Raw genomic sequence first — 21,601 nt, forward strand, 5'->3', positions numbered from 1 at the left:
TTAGCAAAATGGACGTATGGACACGGATAGCGGATGACCTCTACGTGCTGTCCATTCTTTTGCAGGCCCATAGAAATGAATAGGCATGTGTGCAGTCCGCCAAAAAATGTAGATTGGGGCTTATGCACATGACCGTGGTTTGGATCCTCATTCATTTCAGTGCGGCTGTAAAAGATGCGGACAGCACAATGTGTGTGTGTCTGTTCCATGGCATCCGCAAAAATATAGAACATGTCCTATTCTTGTCCACATTACGGACAAGAATAGGACTGTTCTATTATGGGCCGTATTTTTTGTTCCGCAAAATGCGGAACTCACATGGCCACTAGCCATATTTTGCGGACTGCAAAACAGCTCCTAGATGGGACAAACTCCCCCTGAGGAAGCTGACGCGAAACACATGTCGGCGTCTCTTGGAGGTGGCACTGGCCGGGTCTGTATTGTGTATATGTTGTGAATCATGGTTTTTTATCTGGGTGGGGGAGCCACATGGTTTGATTTTGTACTTATTTATACTTGCTTTTCCATCCACCTTTTCCACTACTTGTAATGCTATAACTGGATGTCCCAACGTGTTTTGTGCACTCTCATGTGGTTGTGTCTGTTGCCAATTCATGCATCTATTTATTTGTTTTATCGATTTCAATAAAGATTATATTTTTGTATTATATTTTTGTATATGCTGAGTGTCTGGGTTTGTCCCATCTAGGAGCTATTCGTTTTTGACACTTGCCTTTTGCTCGTGCTGTACAACCGTTTTCCGGTTTTGTGTTTTATTGCTCATTGGTATCCTGTACCGCAAAAGAGGCAACTGTCATGTGCATGGGCCCTAGGACATGGATGCAAGATACGGTCATGTGCATGAGGCCTACATCTCAGTCTCCAAGCAGCTTGTATCACAGTGCAATTTCATTTTGTGTCTGCTAACATCATGACTGATAAGGCTCTGCAAAGTGCTGGCATCGGATTTATTACACTGGCACGGCAGCCTTTTCCTCGGGTGTGTTATAATTGTCAGTGTACGGGCATACAGATTTCAGTGATACATTTCTTCTTATACAGTGTGCATTGTGTTTGATGAATGTGGCAGGAGTGGTGTGTATATGGCGTTTAGCATTTTAAAACCACCATCAATTTGCAGGATATGTTTGGAATAATCCACAGAAGGATGAGACTAATTCTAATGTATGAGCACATCCACACAAAAATGCTTTAGATATTTTACGGTGGATTTGCGCTGAGAAAAAAAAAACTGCAGCAGAATACAGTCCAAGGCAAGTGTCCCATCAGGGCTCCCCACCTTCTAAGGCCATAAGTTTACTTGACCATTCACATGGTCATACGATGGCTTGTTTTTTCTGGGACAAGTTGTATCTTTTAATAGTGCAATTCAAGTTAACATATATTGTATTTAAAAAAACATAAAAAAAATGAATTGTGGGTGAAATTGACCCAAAAACATGGGCGGAATTGCTTTTTTTTTTTGTTTGTCTTTACCCCGTTTACTGCCTTGTTCTGTGGGTCGGTACAGATATAGCGGTACCAAGTTTTTTTTGTTGCAATATTTTATTACTTCTAAAATAATAAAAGCCTCTGAAAAAAATTCTATTTTTTTGGGCATCGACAAATTCAGACCCCCATAACTTTTTTTTAAATATCTCCGTCTACAGAGCTATACGGGGACTCATTTATTGGGGGTCATGCTGTCGTTTTTATTGGTACAATTGGAGTACATATGACTTTTTGATCACCTGTTTATTCAGAGGGCGTTTTTTTTCCCCCCCCATTACGGCATTCACCATACCTATTGATATGATGTCATAATTTATTAGTTTGGGCATTTTCAGACGCAGCGATGCCACCAATTAGGTTTACTTTTATTTTTTATTTTACATGTAAGCTTGGGAAAGAGGGTGATTAAATTTTTTCCTTCTTTCGTTTTTTTTTTATATGCCCTGTGTATTTTTGTGTTTGTGTGTCACCTTTGAGGGGAAGCTTCTACAATGGAGTCAATTATGGGTGGTTTCTATGATATAAGCCCCTCAATGTCACTGCAGAACTGAAATGGTCCTTAAAGAAGTTGGTTTTGAAAATGTTAAGCCTTGTGGTGTATTAAATATATATAAAAAAAATGATGCCAACATAAAGTAGACATATGGTGAATAGTTAATTACAATTTTGTGAGGTATCATATAAATTCAAATAAAAAAATTACAAATTTTACCAAATTTTCTGTGAATTTTAGATGTTTTTTTTTAAACTAAAGGTAAGGCCTCATGCACACGACCGTTGTTTGAGTCCGCATCCGAGCTGCAGTTTTTGTGGCTCGGGTGCAGACCCATTGACTTCAATGGGGCCGCAAAAGATGCGGACAGCACTCCGTGTGCTGTCCGCATCTGTTGCTCCGTTCCGAGGCCCCGCAAAAAAAAATATAGCATGTCCTATTCTTGTCCGTTTTGCGGACAAGAAAAGGCATGTCTACAATGGGCCGCCCGTTCTGAAAAATGCAGAAGGCACACGGGCGGCTTCCGTTTTTACGGATACGAAAAAAACTGCACGGTCGTGTGCATGAGGCCTAAAACATATCAACCCAACTATACCAATGACATGAAGTACCATGTATTTTGAAAAAATAAACTAAATAAACAGTATTAGAATTGTTCCTACATACACGTCATATTTGCAAAGTTAGGCTTGGTTAGGGTACTTTCACACTTCCGTCGCCGGAACTGCCTGCCGGATCAGGCAAAATGTATGCTAACCGATGGCATTAGTAAGACTGATCAGGATCCTGATCAGTCTTAAAAATGCCTGATCAGTCGAAAAAATGCATTGAAATGCCGGATCGGTCTTTCCAGTGTCATCCGGCAAAACGGATCCGGCATTTATTTTTTTCACCAGTTTTTTTCAGTCTACGCATGCGCAGAATGGAAGGACGGATCCGGCGTTCAGGCAAGTCTTCATTTTCTTTCGCCGGAGATAAAACCGTAGCATACTGCGGTTTTCTCTTTTGCCTGATCAGTCGAAATGACTGAACTGAAGACATCTTGATGCAAACTGAACGGATTACTCTCCATTCAGAATGCATGGGGCTAAAACTGATCAGTTCTTTTCCAGTATAGAGCCCCTGTGACGGAACTCTATGCCGGAAAAGAAAAACGCTAGTGTGAAAGTACCCTAAGCAAGGTGAAAACTGCCTCAGTCTGGAAGTGGTTAAACCTGGACACTCATTAGCCATGAAATTGTTGTGGCTTTCAAATTAAAAGATAAGTGAATTTCACCCACAAAACGGTGTGGTCATTATAGTGCCTCCCTGTTTGTCCTTACCCTTGGGCATCATTCACATATCAGTGAATCACACATTAATATCATTGAATATGTGTGTTGTGCACCACCACCATCTTTATGGAGATCCTTATGGAGACATGCACCATTTTGGTCTGTGATACTGACCAAACACACCCATTAAAGTCTATGGGTCCTGTGAAAACCACTGACAGTGGTTTTCATAGACCATTGGTCAGAGAGGCTCTGATAAATCCCTCTTTTAGCCTAGCAGTGCACATCAGGAATGGATGACAAATGCAGGGAAAAAACAGACACCCAAACCAACAACTGACATCTTCGTAGACATTTTCACAGATGAAACACTGACCGTCTTGTCCTAGACGTAGTCATGAACAATTACACAGCAGTTATTGTGAGCCAGAACCAGGAGTGGAGCCTACATAGGACTAATGTATGATGGAAAGACTTATACCTGTTCTGATTTTGACCAACAATCACAAATGGAAATTACTGATCAAAACACCGATGTTTGGAAGCAGCCTTGGAGTTCGTCCACATGGCCCAATCATGACTTGGCTGCAACATGGCCACGCTGTGGTTGAGCTCCATTGTTAATGGTTGGGTTCCAACTGCTCCACAATTGCACTGTGTGATTGTACCCATAGGCATAGGCGGACTTGGAACTTAAAGTGGCCCTGGAAAAAAACTAAAAGTGGCCATAATGTTGTAGTTGAGTCCAAACTGACAGAAGGTGAGGCAACACAAGTAGATGAGGCCAATACAAGGTGTCAGGGTCAGTAATACCACAGTGCAGAATACCATCCCACAGAACCAAATACAACAAAATACCTCCCCAAAAGCTGTCCCTCTGTGGTGGCCATCAATAGCTGCCATATTCTGTCTTCCTCCTCCAATTGTCTCTAATTTGGACATGGAGCAGGGGGTTTAGGCAGTGAGATGTGGGCCACAACACCAGGCTAGACCTACCTTCAGCATGCTGCCCGGACCTCCTGTAATAATGACCCCTATAGTTCCCCCAGTGCCCGGCCAGCGGTAGTGAGGAGGGCTCTGGTGGCCCTATGGGCACCATCCCACTGGAAAAATTCCCTGTAGGGTCTATAGCCAGTCCGCCCCGGCCCATAGGGATAAAGTTGATTGTGTGTAATATTAGATTTATCTGTTTTCTTCTAGTTTTCTCTTTGTGTTTGATTTCTGCTACAGACAAGTGATCATTTAATTCTTTTGCTTGATCCAGTCTGTGCTCCTATCGCCGCTTGTATTATCCTCTTAGAGAACTGTCAAGTGCGTATTTTGCGGATGAATTTACACACGCTTACAAGGTGGGACTTTGATGAAATACAGCGTCCGGTACTTACGGAGCGTGACACAGACACTAAAATCGTTAATACATTACAGTGTGTGGTAATAACGGAGCTGACACATGGACATAGGATCACATTGGGAAAAGTGTCCGCTAGCTTTAAGCACTTCATTGATCTCTGGATTCAGGTGCAGGTTTATTGACAAGGCTTTTTCCTGGTAAGATTTGGAAAGAGAGCTGATGTTTTTGCTTAGAGAAATAAATTGATCCATCAGCAGAATGTGATGTGGATGTTAAATGGAGCTTGCCGTGGAAGGCTGTAAGACTGAAGAGTAAGAAGTCATTGTGGGCATTTGCCTATTCATTCTCCAACTTCTAATCTGTCTAATTCCTGCATTCATGAAGTCTCTTTGTTCTTCATTGATTTTGGCAATGTCCTACAGACCCATGGGATGTTGTCTATTTCAAAATTCAAAGGTGAGAAAAGGCATCAAAAAACAATTACGGTACATATAATGGATAAATTATATCAAAGGAACAGTAGACACTAGACAGTGTCAACTTAGGGGGTAATGTATGAAAGGCAGGTTTTTTCCTGTTTGCTCTGTGCAGTAGGCATTAGCGACAAATTTGACATATTTGCACCATTTTTTGAGTGTATCGCGCCATGCTTGGCAGTTTGCAGTTACTAAGGGGTGGCCAGAAATTCTGTAAGCAGAGCTACATTTTTAGCCGGATTCATCATCAAAAAACCTAAGGAGTACTCGTCCCCCGGTGACATACAAACTGACGGAGTCTTTGTAATAAAAAAAATTTGACTTTGGCCTCATGCACACGACAGTTTTTTTTCACGGTCCGCAAAAACGGGGTCCGTGGGTCTGTGATCCGTGACCGTTTTTTCGTCCGTGGGTCTTCCTTGATTTTTGGAGGATCCACGGACATGAAAAAAAAGTCGTTTTGGTGTCCGCCTGGCCGTGCGGAGCCAAACGGATCCGTCCTGAATTACAATGCAAGTCAATGGGGACGGATCCGTTTGATGTTGACACAATATGGTGCCATTTCAAACGGATCCGTCCCAATTGACTTTCAATGTAAAGTCTGGAGTTCTTTTATACCATCGGATTGGAGTTTTCTCCAATCCGATGGTATATTTTAACTTGAAGCGTTCCCATCACCATGGGAACGCCTCTATGTTAGAATATACTGTCGGATATGAGCTACTTCGTGAACCTCAGATCCAACAGTATATTCTAACACAGAGGCGTTCCCATGGTGATGGGGACGCTTCAGGTTAGAATACACTACAAACTTTGTACAAGACTGCCCCCTGCTGCCTGGCAGCACCCGATCTCTTACAGGGGGATATGATAGCACAATTAACCCCTTCAGGTGCGGCACCTAAAGGGGTTAATTGTACTATCATATTCCCCTGTAAGAGATCAGGGCTGCCAGGCAGCAGGGGGCAGCCCCCCCCCCTCCCCAGTTTGAATATCGTTGGTGGCACAGTGTGCGCCCACCATCGCCCCCCCCTCCCCCCCTCCCATCGCCCCCCCGGGTGCTGCCAGGCAGCAGGGGGCAGTCTTGTACAAAGTTTGCAGTGTATTCTAACTAGAAGCGCCCCCATCACCATGGGAACGCTTCTGTGTTAGAATATACTGTCGGAAATGAGTTTTCACGAAGTGAAAACTTAGATCAGAAAAAGCTTTTATGCAGACGGATCTTCGGATCCGTCTGTATGAAAGCAACCTACGGCCACGGATCACGGACACGGATGCCAATCGTGTTCTTTCACGGACCCATTGACTTGAATGGGTCCGTGAACCGTTGTCCGTCAAAAAAATAGGACAGGTCATATTTTTTTGACGGACAGGATACACGGATCACGGCCTCGGCTGCAAAACGGTGCATTTTCCGATTTTTCCACGGACCCATTGAAAGTCAATGGGTCCGCGAAAAAAAACTGAAAACGGCACAACGGCCACGGATGCACACAACGGTCGTGTGCATGAGGCCCCAAGACAAAGAATCCTATATTTCATATATTTCCTGTATTTTATATGTCAAATTTAACATTTTGTAAATTTGTCGCAAGAAATGGCTTCAAGCAAAGCACACGCTCCAATAAAAAAAGACCATGCAGTCGCATATTGATACCTTAGTGTGGTTTGCGCCATGGCCAGTAGCTTACATATACTAAGGGACTGACAGATGTTTAGTGGACAGAGCTACATTTTTAGGGCTCATACACACGACCGTTTTCTGCCCATAGTCGTATTGCGGCCCGCATACGGTGGGTCCGCAATACAAGGGCACCAGTCGGGTGCATCCCGGATCGCGGACCCTAAGGTCTAAGGCCTCTTTCACACGACCATATGGCTTTTTCAGTGTTTTGCACGGATCCGTTGTGTTTCTGTTCCGTTTTTTTCTGTATGGCATATACAGTAATTACATAGAAAAAAATTGGGCTGGGCATAATATTTTCAATAGATGGTTCCGCAAAAACAGAACGGATACGGAAGACATACGGATGCATTTCCGTATGTGTTCATTTTTATTTTTTTGCGGACCCATTGACTTGAACAGAGCCACGGAACGTGATCTCCGGGCAATAATAGGACATGTTTTATCTTTCAACGAAACAGAAAAACGGAAATACGTAAACGGAATGCATACGGAGTGCATTCCTTTTTTTTGCGGAGCCATTGAAATGAATGGTTTCGTATACGGACCGTATACGTAATCAAAATATGGTCCGTATACGGAACGCAAAAAACGTTTGTGTACATGAGCCACATGAACTCCGTATGCATTCCGTTTCCGTTTTTTCCGTTCTGTTGAAAGATAGAACATGTCCTATTATTGCCCGCAAATCACTTTCTGTGGCTCCATTCAAGTCAATGGGTCCGCAAAAAATACAGAAAACATACGGAAATGTACTCGTATGTCTTCCGTATCCGTTCCGTTTTTGTGGAACCATCTATTGAAAATGTTATGCTCAGCCCAATTTTTTCTATGTAATTACTGTATACTGTATATGCCATACGGAAAAACGGAACGGAAAAACTAAACAGAATCAGAAACACAATGGAAGCAAAAAACAGAACAACGGATCTGTGAAAAACAGACGGCAAAACACTGAAATAGATGCCTAAGGCCTTATGCACACGACCGTTGTGTGCATCCATGGCCGTTGTGCCGTTTTCCATTTTTTTTTTCGCGGACCCATTGACTTTCAATGGGTCAGTGGAAAAATCGGAAAATGCACCGTTTGGCAGCCGCATCCGTGATCCGTGTTTCCTGGCCGTGAAAAAAATAGGACCTGTCCTATTTTTTTCACAGCCAACGGTTCACGGACCCATTCAAGTCAATGGGTCCGTGAAAAATCACGGATGCACACAAGATTGTCATCCGCGTCCGTGATCCGTGTCTGTTTTTTCCTATCATCTCAATGGCAAACTTGACTTAGATTTTTTTTTCATTTTTCATGTCCGTGGATCCTCCAAAAATCAAGGAAGACACACGGACAAAAAAACGGTCACAGTTCATGGACCTACGGACCCCGTTTTTGCGGACCTTAAAAAAACGGTCGTGTGCATGAGGCCTAAGTCTGAAAAAATGAAAGTGTAATGTTTTTGTGAATAATAAAAAAAAAATGCCCTCCAAAAATGCTTGTAAAACATACCTGTCATGGTGTTTTTTACAAGCCAGAAGAACACTTCAAAAAAACTAAGGGGCAAATTTATTAAAACTGGCGTTTTAGAAGCAGTTCTTAATAAAGCCCTGCGCTGGCGGTGGAAAAGTTTGACAACAAGTTTCAGTGTCTAGTGACAAATTCTAGCGGTTATAATGGAGGAAAAACACTTCCATCACCACCAGCTCATCTATGCAGACTTATTGGTCAGAGCGAGAATTGCGAGCTTGCTGGGTGACTGCCCTGAGCTGATGGCACTGGCAGAATCTATGATCTTGTTGCAGAGATGTCTCCATTGTCCATTTGTTACATTAATTTCAGTTGTGAACCAAAGAGCTCCAGCAAACAAGTTCATATTCTATCAGAGTCTGTTAAGTATGGAATAACCCTGCTTTCACACCTGAGCATTTCTCAAACGCGCGTTTTACACGTTTTTATGCACGTTTTTATGCACGTTTTTTGCAATAATAAACGCACGTTTGACGCGCGTTTGTGTGATTGACTGCAGTGTCCTATGGCCACAAACGCGCGTCAAAACGTCCCAAAGAAGCTCAAGAACTTGATTATGCGTCGGGCGTTTTACAGCGCGATCGTACGTGCTGTAAAACGCCCAGGTGAGAACCATTCCCATAGGGAAGCATTGGTTTTCATGTGTTGAGCGTTTTACAGCGCGTTTGAACGCGCTGTAAAACGCTCAGGTGTGAACTTAGGGTAAAAGAGTCCTACGACCACTTCTACTTCCATAAAAAAAATAGCGGAGTAGGGAATAGATTTATATAGTGGGCAGCACGGTGGCCTTGCAGCACTGGTGTCCTGGGTATGAATCCAACCAAGGGAAACATCTGCATGGAGTTTGTATGTTCTCCCTATTTTTGCATGGGTTTCCTCTGGGTACTCCGGTTTCCAAAGACATACCGATAGGGAACTTAGATTGTGAGCCCCATTGGGGACAGCCTGTTGCGGAATATAGTAGCGCTATATAAGTGCATTAAATAAAATATAGTGCACTATAAAAAACCCAAAAGTCAGAGTTTTTATTATCAAGAGTAGTGTTTTATTCTGCTCCAGCAAGAGCAGTGGAGATAGAGCTCCAGTGCACTTAAAGACCAGAATCTGGCTGAATAAAAGTTCATATTCACACTAATGTGTGTGCATCCGTGGCCGTTGTGCCGTTTTCCGTTTTTTTTCGCGGACCCATTGACTTTCAATGGGTCAGTGCAAAAAAATTCTGAAAATGCACCGTTTTGCAGCCGAGACCGTGATCCGTGTTTCCTGTCCGTCAAAAAAATAAGACCTGTCCTATTTTTGTGACGGACAACGGTTCACGGACCCATTCAAGTCAATGGGTCCGTGAAAGAACACTGATGCACACAAGATTGGCATCCGTGTCCGTGATCCGTGGCCGTAGGTTACTTTCATACAGATGGGTCCGAAGATCCGTCTGCATAAAAGCTTTTTCAGAGGTGAGTTTTCAAACTCAGATCCGACAGTATATTCTAACACCGAGGCGTTCCCATGGTGATGGGGACGCTTCAGGTTAGAATATACTGAAAAACTGTGTACATGACTGCCCCCAGGCAGCAGACCCCCCCCCCCCTGTTTTTAACTCATTGGTGGCCAGTGCGGCCGCCCCCCCCCCCTCCCTCCCCTGTAGTTAACTCATTGGTGTGGTGTACCTGCGAGCTGCGATGTCTGTGTCCGGCCGGGAGCTCCTCCTACTGGTAAGTGACAGATCATTAGGCCATGCACCGCACAGACCTGTCACTTACCAGTAGGAGGAGCTCACGGTCACAGACATCGCTGCTCGCAGGTAAGTATGAAGCTTCTACAAATTGCTAAGTAACCATGGCAACCGGGACTGCAGTAGCGTCCCGGTTGCCATGGTTACCGATCGGAGCCCCAGGGATTACACTGGGACTCCGATCGGTACTCTCCACTGCCACCAATTATAGAGGGGGAGATTTTAATTAGGAGGGGGAGGGAGGGGAGAGGGCCCACTGGCCACCAACGAGTTATCTACAGCGGAGGGAGGGGGGGCCCACTGGACACCACACCAATGAGTTAACTACAGGGGAGGGAGGGGGGGCTGGCTACCAACAAGTTAACTACAGGGGAGGGAGGGGGGGCCGGCCGCACTGGCCACCAATGAGTTAAAAACAGGGGGGGGTCTGCCCCCTGCTGCCTGGCAGCACCTGCCAGGCAGCAGGGGGCAGTCATGTACACAGTATTTCAGTATATTCTAACCTGAAGCGTCCCTATCACCATGGGAACGCCTCTGTGTTAGAATATACTGTCAGATCTGAGTTTCACGATCTAGCTCATATCCGACAGTATATTCTAACATAGAGGCGTTCCCATGGTGATGGGGACGCTTCAAGTTAAAATATACCATCGGATTGGAGAAAACTCCGATCCGATGGTATAAAAGGGACTCCTGACTTTACATTGAAAGTCAATGGGGACGGATCCGTTTGAAATGGCACCATATTGTGTCAACGTCAAACGGATCCGTCCCCATTGACTTGCATTGTATTTCAGGACGGATCCGTTTGGCTCCGCACGGCCAGGCGGACACCAAAACTACTTTTTTCTCATGGCCGTGGATCCTCCAGAAATCAAGGAAGACCCACGGACGAAAAAACGGTCACGGATCACAGACCTACGGACCCCGTTTTTGCGGACCGTGAAAAAATACTGTCATGTGTATGAGGCCAAATCCTGATGATAAAATCTGCTCTCCCCAGTAATACCTGCTGACAAACTCCCGTTAAAGTGGGCAAGTGGCAGACTCATGTTTAATGTTGTAGTACTTAGAGGATGCCAAGTGGAGGGGTGGGGTGGGTCAGTGGACAGTAACTGCGTTTTCTTGCCAGAGTTTTTGTCATTCGTCCGCAGTGCTAATAGTCTTCAGGTTTATATACTGTAGCAGCAGTCACACTGGACTGCGTGGGAGTCTCGAAATGCCAGAAAGCATGGCTCGTGTGAACACGGTAATGTGGTTGTAATGAAATCTTTTAGTAGATCTCATTGAGCCGCTAGGGAGGGTTACAGCAGCACAGTACAAGGAGATTACGCATCACACTTTAAAAGTCATGTGCAATATGTAGATAAAGTTTTAATGAGACAAGTTTCATTGTGGAAGCTGCTGCCAACCGAGATTATTTGTATGAAATCTGAGAATGTTCATAGACTGGATCAGTTACCTCTAATTGCCTTCAGCACAATGAGGTATGCGGTAATTACCTGCATGCCTTATTAATAACCTCAGTAGTCAGTGCGTTGCATTTATACAGTGGGCCCGATGGAGCTGTCGTTGACCCCTTCCCTGGCAAACAAAAGGTGAATCCACACGTGTCAAGTGCAGAAATACGATTTTGAACAATTATATTCTAGGGACATTTTCATGCCTGTGTTCAGCTTTAAAGAGGACCTGTCACCACCCCTGACATGCCTGTGTTAATAGCTCCATGCATTCCCCATGTAATACCGATTCTAGAGCCTCTATTCTGATGACCCTATGCTGTGCCATTCCTTTATTATTTCTACTAGAATTTATGAATGAATTGCCAGCAGTCTGCAGTATCCGTTATGCACATTTGGCATCTGTTTCAGCCATTTCCTTCTGAGATCCATTTTTCCGTCTAAAATAACGGATCTCTGACGGAACTGGCTAACACGGATGCCAAATGTGCATAACTGAGCAGAACGGATGCTTAAAATACAGGATCTATTATTGTTCTTTACTTTTCTGTTATTCTGATGGACCAGAAGAACGGAAAAATAAGCGTTGATGTGAACCCAGCCTTAGGACCAATGCACAGGGCTGTATCTATTTTGCGGTCTGTAAAACAAGGATCCACAAAAAATACATATGACGTCCATGTGACATCCATATTACATCCGTTTTTTTTTTTGCAGATCCATTGTAACAATACCTATCCTTGTCCGCAAAATGGACAAGAATTGGACATGTTCTATCTTTTTTGCGGAACGACCATGCGGACATACAGAAACGGAATGCACATGGAGTCATTTCCATTATAATTTTTTTGTGGACCCATTGCGGCCGCAAAAAAAATCTGTTGATGTGCACAGGCTCAGTTTGTACCTGTACAGAAAAAAAAATTACATTTCAACATGCTGTGTTTTCTTTTAAATGAGTCCCAAAAAATGCTACCTATTGAACAAAAGCCCCGGTAGCATTTCATATTTCCCATAGACTGTCAACTAACATCTAGAGCTGGTGTTTTTCTACAGGTGTAGAAAAAGATTGCAAAGATTTTCTGGGACTGAGAATCAGTTTCATTCATCCGAATGGGGCTTGCATAAATCCATGTGCTTTCCACCAAAACAACCTCACCCATTCATTTCAATGGGTCCGAAAAACCGGAGATGCGGAACGGAAGAACGGAACACTACAGAAGCACTACAAAGTGCTTTCTGGTGTTCCGTTCCGTGCTTCCGCACCGCAATAATATAGAACTTGCTCTATCTTTTTGCAGAACGGAAGAGTCTGCGATCCCTATGCGCCTGCCCCACGGACGGTGCCCGTGCATTGCAGACTGCAATTTGCGGTCCACAGCACGCGCACGGGCTTCAACAAGCCCTTAGGCCTCATGCATACAACTGTTTTTCGGGTCTGCATCCGAGCCGCAGTTTTTTGCGGCTTGGGTGTGGACCCATTCACTTCAATGGGGCTGCCAAAGATGTGGACAGCACTCCGTGTGCTGTCTGCATCCGTTGCTCTGTTCCGTAGCGCTGCAAAAAAAATATAACATGTTCTATTCTTGTCTGTTTTGTGCCTGCGCGATCATCAACCTCCTGAGGGCAACAGCCTCAAAAGTCTCACTGGGCATGCGTCTAGCCCAGTGATGTGACCTGAGCGCTGTTGTCCTCAGGAGGTTTATGATCGCGCAGGCGGTACTGCGCATGCGCAAGTTTTCTGGCCGAAGAAGGACGGGGCATTTCTATAAGGTAGACTATGACGTGGGGAGGGGGCGGAACAGTTTGCCGGACTGTGGGAGGTTATTTGATGATCAGGAGGCGTTCTTGGGCACTGCAGGGGGGGCGTCACTGGGCACCGGAGAGTGAAAAAAAACGCCCCTCTGGGCACCTTGGAGCCTCATTAGCATAACATAAAAAGCGCTTTTATATCAAAACTACAAAACGAAATAAAGTAAAAAGAAGACTGCTGGAAATAAGGTTCTTTAGTCAACATAGCGATGGTGACAGCTTAAAATGGTAAAAGCAGGTGACAGATTCCCTTTAAACAGTATGTGGAAAAGAGACCCCTAATAGCTTTTAAAAATATGTCATACACTTAAAGATACACTGGTGAGTAGTCGCTTTATCGAGACTAAGGCGAGCAATTGGTTAACAGGCAGGAAACTGGAAGGTAACCACAGATGCGACAATCGTTCATTTTGCAGTTACAACTATAAAAAAAACTAATTTTTATGTTTAGAGTTGTTAGGCCTCTTTCACACGACCGTTTTTTTTTTTCCATTTAAGTGCTGTTTTTTGCGTTCCATACACGGTCCATATACGGACCCATTCATTTCAATGGTTCCGCAAAATGTCCTATTATTGCCCGCAAATCACGTTCCCTGGCTCCATTCAAGTCAATAAGTCCACCCAAAAAACGGAACACATACGGAAATGCATCCGTATGTCTTCTATATCCGTTCCGTTTTTGCAGAACCATCTATTGAAAATTTTATGCCTAGCCCAATTTTTTCTACGTAATTATTGTATACTGTATATGTCATACGGAAAAACGGATGCATTTTGTTTTTGACTGATCAGGCATTTTTAAGACTGATCAGGATCCTAATCAGTCTTAGGTCCCTTTCACACGAGCGTGATTTCCGCGCGGGTGCAATGCGTGACGTGAACGCATTACACCCGCACTGAATCCTGACCCATTCATTTCAATGGGTCTGTGTACATGAGCGTTGTTTTTCACGCATCAGTTCTGCGTTGCGTGAAAATTGCAGCATGTTCTATATTCTGCGTTTTTCACGCAGCCCTGGCCTCATAGAAATGAATGGGGCTGCGTGAATAGCGCATTGCATCCGCAAGCAAGTATAATAGTGCTGGAAGGGTTAAAAATAATAAAAAAGTTAACTCACCTTCTCCTCTTGTTCGCGTAGATCCCGGTCTGTTCTTTAGCTGTGGGCTGAATGACCTGAGGTGATGTCAGATCACATGCTCCAATCACATGGTCCATCACCATGGTGATTGGAGCATGTGATCTGACATCACCACAGGTCCTTTAGCCCAAGCCCACAGCTAAAGAACAGACCGGGATCTACGCGAACAAGAGGAGAAGGGGAGTTAACTTTTTTATTATTTTTAACCCTTCCAGCACTATTATACTAAGCATTCTGTATTCAGAATGCTATTATTTTCCCTTATAACCATGTTATAAGGGAAAATAATACAGTGAATAGACTGTCACCTAGAACCCATGCGTGAAAATCGCACCGCATCCGCACTTGCTTGCGGATGCATGCGATTTTCACACAACCCCATTCATTTCTATAGGGCCTGCGTTACGTGAAAAACGCACAAAGAGGAGCATGCTGCGATTTTCACGCAACGCACAAGTGATGCGTGAAAATCACTGCTCGTGTGCACAGTCCCATAGAAATGAATGGGTCAGGATTCAGTGCGGGTGCAGTGCGTTCACCGCACGCATCGCACCCACACGGAAAACTCGCCCGTGTGAAAGGGGCCTAAGAGTCCTAACACGGGGGTGTATTGGGTATTTTGGTTTTAATGAATGTTTAGCATCAGAGGTTGCTACAGCAACCACACGTAATGAGGCACAGATCTGCGCGATGATGTCAGTGGCCCGAGGAAGCGCGAAACGGCCATCGCCACTTGGCGTTCTGTGAGATCATTGGCGTTCTGTAAAGAAAATTTACTAATTTAGTGGTGAGTGCCGCCTTCTTTCCTTTTTATCTACAATCAAATCAATTTTTGTTTATGATTGCATTTTACTCATTTTTGGCTTAAAATCATATTTTCAATTGGCCTTTATTAACATTTTTTAGCCATTCTGTCACAAAGGATTAACAGATTTTCTAACTGTGTGACTGGTACTTTAAGTTTCACTTTGTGTCCATCATCTAATTACCCTTATCTCTAAATTACTACAGGTACTTTTACAGCATTATTCTTTTCCGATATTGAAATCCGGTAAAGGGTCTCAATACCGGAAAAAAAAAAAACATCAGTTTTGTCCTGATGCAGTCTGAATGGAAAGCATTCCGTTCAGTATGCATCAGGACGCCATCCCTTGTACGGTATTTGACCGGACAAAATACCCCAGCTTGCTGTGGTATATTTTCTGGCCAAAATCCCGGAACACTACCGAACTTTCCGGATCTGGCATTAATTTCCATAGAGATGTATTAATGCCGGAGCCAGTACCAAGTATTGCTGAAACTGCCGCGTTGCCGGATCCGGTTTTCCGGTCTGCACATGCGCAGGGACATAGGATGAGTTAGTTTCGTCTTTGATCTTCGAAAAATTTTTTATACCGGATACGATATTCCGGATGATACCGGGTGAGACAGATCCGGTATTTCACCAGATCTGTCTAACGGATCCGGAAAAATCAATATCCCTTTACATACGGTTTGCCGCCGTTGCCGGAACTGCCTGCCGGATTCTCACAACACTAGTGTGAAAGTACCCTAACCACACATTCGTGTCCATGATGACATCCGTGTCAAGATGGGCAATGGCTCATCTGCGAAGATGAGGAATCCGTGTTGGGTCTGTGTGTTTTTGCCCTCCGCGTGTCATCTCTATTCCATGGACACTGTGTGGCTGAATTTCCAGAGCATCTCCTACCAACAGGCCATGAAATCCACGGACTGAACATGGATAGCATCCTTGTCGTTTCCGTGGTTTTTACAAACCCATAGATTATAATGCGCACAAGGGATCCGTAATCACGGACAAAATAGGGCTTGTGTAGCCACAGATGCATGGTCCGTGGATTCAAGTAAATGGACAGTGGTATGTGGATGCCATGGATAGCACATGTCTGTTATTTGCTAATGTGTTAGGCCTCTTTCACACGACCGTTTTTTTTCCCCGTTTACGGGCAGTTTTTTGCGTTCCTTATACGGAACCATTCATTTCAATGGTTCCGCAAAAAAAAACGAATGTACTCTGTATGCATTCTGTTTCCATATTTCCGTTTTTTCGTTCCGTTAAAAGATAGAACATGTCCTATTATTGCCCGCAAATCACATTCCGTGGCTCCATTTAAGTCAATGGGTCCGCAAAAAAACGGAACACATACGGAAATGCATCCGTATGTCTTCCGTATCCGTTCCGTTTTTGCCGAACCATCTATTGAAAATTTTATATCCAGCCCAATTTATTCTATGTAATTGCTGTATATGCCATACGGAAAAACGGAACGGAAAAACTGAGCAGAAACGGAAACACAACGGAAACAAATAACGGAACAACGGATCCGTGAAGAACAAACCGCAAAACACAGAAAAAGCCACATGGTCGTGTGAAAGAGGCCTTAAGGAGGCCTAGGATCTAATTAACCATTGGATGTGATGATGTGCCACATTATGATTATTTGTCACTTTGGTTTTTGCCCGTTGGTACATTAGGTGGTTGCATGATCATTGCTTTTTAGTGTCCTGCTCCCTATTTAAGAACTCAATCCTATGCAGTATCTACGGACAGGTAAGGCCGCGTTCACACCACCGTTTCATTTTCCGTTCTGCTGATCCGTCAGAAGAACAGGAAAAAAAAATACATATCCTGTATTTTAAGCATCCGTTATGCACATTTTGCATCTGTTTTAGCCATTTCCGCTAGAGATCTGTTTTCTCAGATAGAAAAAAAAATCCTGGATCCGTTTTTTTTTTTTCTGTTCTTCTGACGGATCAGAAGAACAGAAAGCTAAACGGTGACAGGAACTCGCCTCATCAGCAGCACATGTCCATAGTTGCCCCGCTGTCATCCATCTTTTGCTGTGGCAAAGGAGAAACCAGACTACTTCTAGGTAGGATGACTTTACAGATCTCACTATAGTATCTGTCGGCATTACGTCTGATTGCATGGCAGTATATGATGATCGGGCTGATATTGTTTTGAGGGCTGATCTGATACTTACATTTACAATATCACAGGTTACTACTGCTACACGGTTACCACCACCACTTAATTCTAGTAATGAATATTTCAGTGAGCATATCAGACAAGGCAGGAACCTTATTTCTCAGCCAGCTAGCTGTAACTGAACATGATGGATATGTGCATTTGGTGTTATACCAGAATGCCTCCACAAGGTGGCAGTAGAGATAAAGCAGAGATTCTACAGTGCACTGTATGCTCAACTAGGATACATAATTAAGCCAGTGGCTGGAGCCGGATTGATTTAGCAGCAGTACGTCTGGGTCTAATGCTATACCGCTAACAAGGTGTGCGGCAAACACTTAGGAAAGGGTGTTTCTACTGCAAATTAGCGTGAACTATGACATTCAAATATGCAGCCTTTTACCAATCTCCAGGGCTGGAATACATTTTTTACAATTGTCTAATGTTTAGCTTTTGCTGCCACACATCGCGGCTATGCTACGTTTTTGCTGCGGTTTTTGCAACAGCATACCGGCAGTTATCGTGCATTTTCTTCCAGCAAAGGGAAAACACACAGCAAAACTAAATTACATTAATTACAAAATAGAGTTACATTAATTTAAAAGGGTTTTTCAAGATATTTTTACCGATGACCTATCAGTACCTACTGCGAGCACCAGATTTATCAAACTGATGTAAAAGAAAACAGACTTAGTTGCCCATAGCAACCAATCAGATCCCACCTTTTATTTTCTCAAGGAACTCTAAAAAATGAAAAGTGGAATCTGATTGGTTGCTATGGGCATCTAAGCCAGTTCTACTTTACATTAGTTTTGATAAATCTCCCACTTTGCTTTTTTTTTTTTTTTTCAGTGTGGAAATTGACCTGCCGTGTGGATTTTAAAATATGCAGCATTTCAATTGTTTGTGAGGACTTGTTGTGCGGATTCCACCCTTTGCAATGATTGGGGCAACAACGCATCAAAATCTGCAAATAATGCCTCATTCACACGTCAGTGTTTGGTCAGTGATTTCCATCAGGGACTGTGAGCCAAAACCAGGTGCGGCTGTAAACACAGAACAGGAGCAGATATTTCCCTTATACCTTATGTCTGTGGAGGCTCCAGTCCTGGTTTTGGCTCAGTCACTGATGGAAATCACTGACCAAAACATTGACGTGTGAATGAGGCTCATCTAGGGTGGCCAGACGTCCGTTTTTCTGGCTCCCTGGACGGATGCAGGGATGTCCTCCTTTTCAGCCGCTCACACTTAGACAGCAGCATTGCGCTGTCTGAGCGTGAGCTGCAGCAACACATTAACTGAGGCTTCTCTCACCTCCAGTCGGTCCCTAGCAGTGATGTTCAGTTCGCAGTGTTCGCCAGCGAATACATGCGGGCTGCCATCTTTAGTAAGGTAGACTCACAAGTCCGGCGATGCACAGGTAAGCCCTTACCTGTGCCTGTGCCGGGAGCCGGTCTGAAATCAAATGCAGTCACCGGGAGCAGGCAGTTCAGAGAACAGCCGCCGGGGGCCTTTATCGGGCTGTTCTCAGAACTGCCTGCTCCTGGTGACCACATTTGTTTCAGACCGCCTCCCGTCACAGGTAAGGGCCAGACGGGTGAGTCTACCTTACTAAAGATGGCAGCCCGCATGTGTTTGCTGGCGAACACTGCGAACTGACCATCACTGGTCCCTAGAGCCGGTGGACATGGTTCCCTGTGGCTGACTGAGGGGGAGAGAAGCACTCCCGGTCCCAGTGCAGCTCACCTCACCATCTTCCAGGTCTATTTATTTTTCCCCTTCCCCGGCAACTGGCTGAGTGGCTCGTGGACTTGGGTGCATGGCTTGGCTGACTAAGGGGCACGGCTACAGTGTCCGGCTTTTGAGGGTACAGCAAATGGCCACCCTAGGCTTAACACATGTGAGTTTTGTTGTGGAAATACAGACAAATCGGTGTGAAAAACCGTATGGTATTTCTGTTTTGTAACCCCCATCTATGTGCAGGTACTCTAAGGTTATCACCACACGGCGCGGTCGTGATGCGATTAGACGTCAATGGGGGAAATAGGTTTCTGATACAGACCTGGCTCTTTCAAATTCTGTAATGACTTCACCTGTTTTAAGTAGAGCCGACCACACATAAAACAAGCTTGCGGCTCCTGACCGCATTGGCTATACAGTTGTTAAGCCGCCTGCGGTATATGTTTAACATATGTTACCACATGTATCATTATTTGAAGTTAATCAGTATGCTAAAGAGCCACAAAAATCACAACAGTCCATACAGGACCGCGGGCAAACACCCCCTAAAACGACAAGTGCAGCGCAAAAACAGTGTAGCATTGACGCCCTGTGTGATTTAGCTAACATTTGATGCAGCCAGCAAAATATGAAGCACGATACATACAAAGCTTTTTGGTTTGTGGAATTTTTTTCAATATGCAGTATGCTCTGAATATGGCCTGCTTTTAGTTGTTTTTCTCATATTCTTTGCTGTAGAACTTAAAATACGTACTCCATAAAAACAAATGTTACAGAATAAAAAGCACAACCAAAAATGTTTGGAAAAAAAGCCAAATAAAAATAGTTCAAAGGCATACAGTTTTTAAAAATGCTGCAAAAATATTTTGTGAACGAGGTCATATTCCAGGATTTTAATGTTGATGGCCTATCCTCAGGATAGTCCATCAGTATCTGATTGGTGGGGATTCGACACCTGGCACCACCGCAGATCAGCTGTTTAGTTGTAGCTCTGGCGCCGTCACTAGTGTGCTGGTAGGAGCTGGTAACTGCGGTACTACTAGCAGCTTTGTCCACTACACAGTGGATGGACCTGTCTAGTTCCAGGGCTACTCAGAAACCCAGACCCCCAACAATCAGATACTGATTGCCTATCTTGAGGATAGGCCTTGAATACTTAAGTCCCAGAATGCCCCTTTAAAGGAGTTATCGGCGAATTCATACTTACCTGCTCTGTGCCGCTCCTGTCCTCCGCTCGGCCTCCACTGTATCCTGTCCCCACAATGTTGACAGTTATTGGCTGCAGCGAAGCATGTGACTATGCACATACTGCTCCAGATGTTAACACTGCGGGGATGGGACATGGACACAGCAGAGGCCAGGAGCAGGTGGGTATGAATCTGCTTACATAGCAGGTTGTGGGCACTTGCTAAAAACTATTATTCCCAGAGAACCCCTTTAGGCTAGGTCTACACGACGACATGTGTCGTGCGACATAGGGCACAACTACACTGCAACATTTGTCGGACCAATGTTGCGCTACAGTTTTTATAATGATAGTCTATGGTGTCGCAATGCGACATGCTGCGACGCGACAGTCGCAGAAAAATCCATTTCGAATGGATTTTTTTCGACTGTTGCGTCACAGTTGCAGCATGTCGCAGTGCGACACCATAGACTATCATTATAAAAATTGTCGTGCGACAAATATCGTTGTGTAGACCTAGCCTAAATCTACAATAAAATTTACTTTCTTAGAAACCTTATGACACTATTGGAAGTATCCTCTGTTTTCTGACTCGCACCCACATACACACTGTACACTGGGAATGGCCAAGATTTTCATTTCCTTACCTTCATTTAGTAAATGGCAGAGATTTCCATTGTAATTAATCAATCATTTTTTAAATCTTCGGCTCCAATTTTATTTACATCCAATTTTTATTTTATTTTTTTGAATTGCTTTATCTCTGATTATATACCTGAATATTAATTCTGCAGCAGAACGAACTCTATGTTTTGTTGCGGATTTACTGTAGCTGAATGTCTCTATTCATTTCAATGGAGATGTAACCTGCACAGAAATGTGCGGATTACAGGGAAAAAAACTACAAAATCTGCAGCATAATCTACAGCAAAAACTGCAACTTTGTAAAATCCGCACTTGAAGATTTTATTTTCCGCAAAGTGTGAGGCCCCTTGCAGACAAGCGTGAGAGGATTAGGTCCGGACGCATTGCGGATGCGTTCATTGAAAAATGCGCAATTTGGCAAGCAAGTTCATTCAGTTTTGTATGCGATTGCGTTAAGTTGTTCAGTTTTTATCGCACAGGTCCATTGCGCATTGATGTGTTTTTAATGCGCGTGATAGAAAAACTGAAGGTTTACAAACAACATCTCTTAGCAACCATAAGTGAAAAACGCATTGCATCCGCACTTGCT

At 44.0% G+C, this 21,601-nt stretch overlaps 1 protein-coding gene across 1 annotated transcript in view; it reads left to right on the forward strand.

Annotated features, from left to right (window-relative positions):
• LOC122944115 (IQ motif and SEC7 domain-containing protein 2-like) overlaps positions 1 to 21,601 on the forward strand; it is a 294,359-nt gene that overhangs the window by 266,783 nt on the left and 5,975 nt on the right. The window lies entirely within an intron of this gene.

Source organism: Bufo gargarizans, chromosome 7, assembly GCF_014858855.1.
Source record: "Bufo gargarizans isolate SCDJY-AF-19 chromosome 7, ASM1485885v1, whole genome shotgun sequence".
NCBI lineage: Eukaryota > Metazoa > Chordata > Amphibia > Anura > Bufonidae > Bufo > Bufo gargarizans.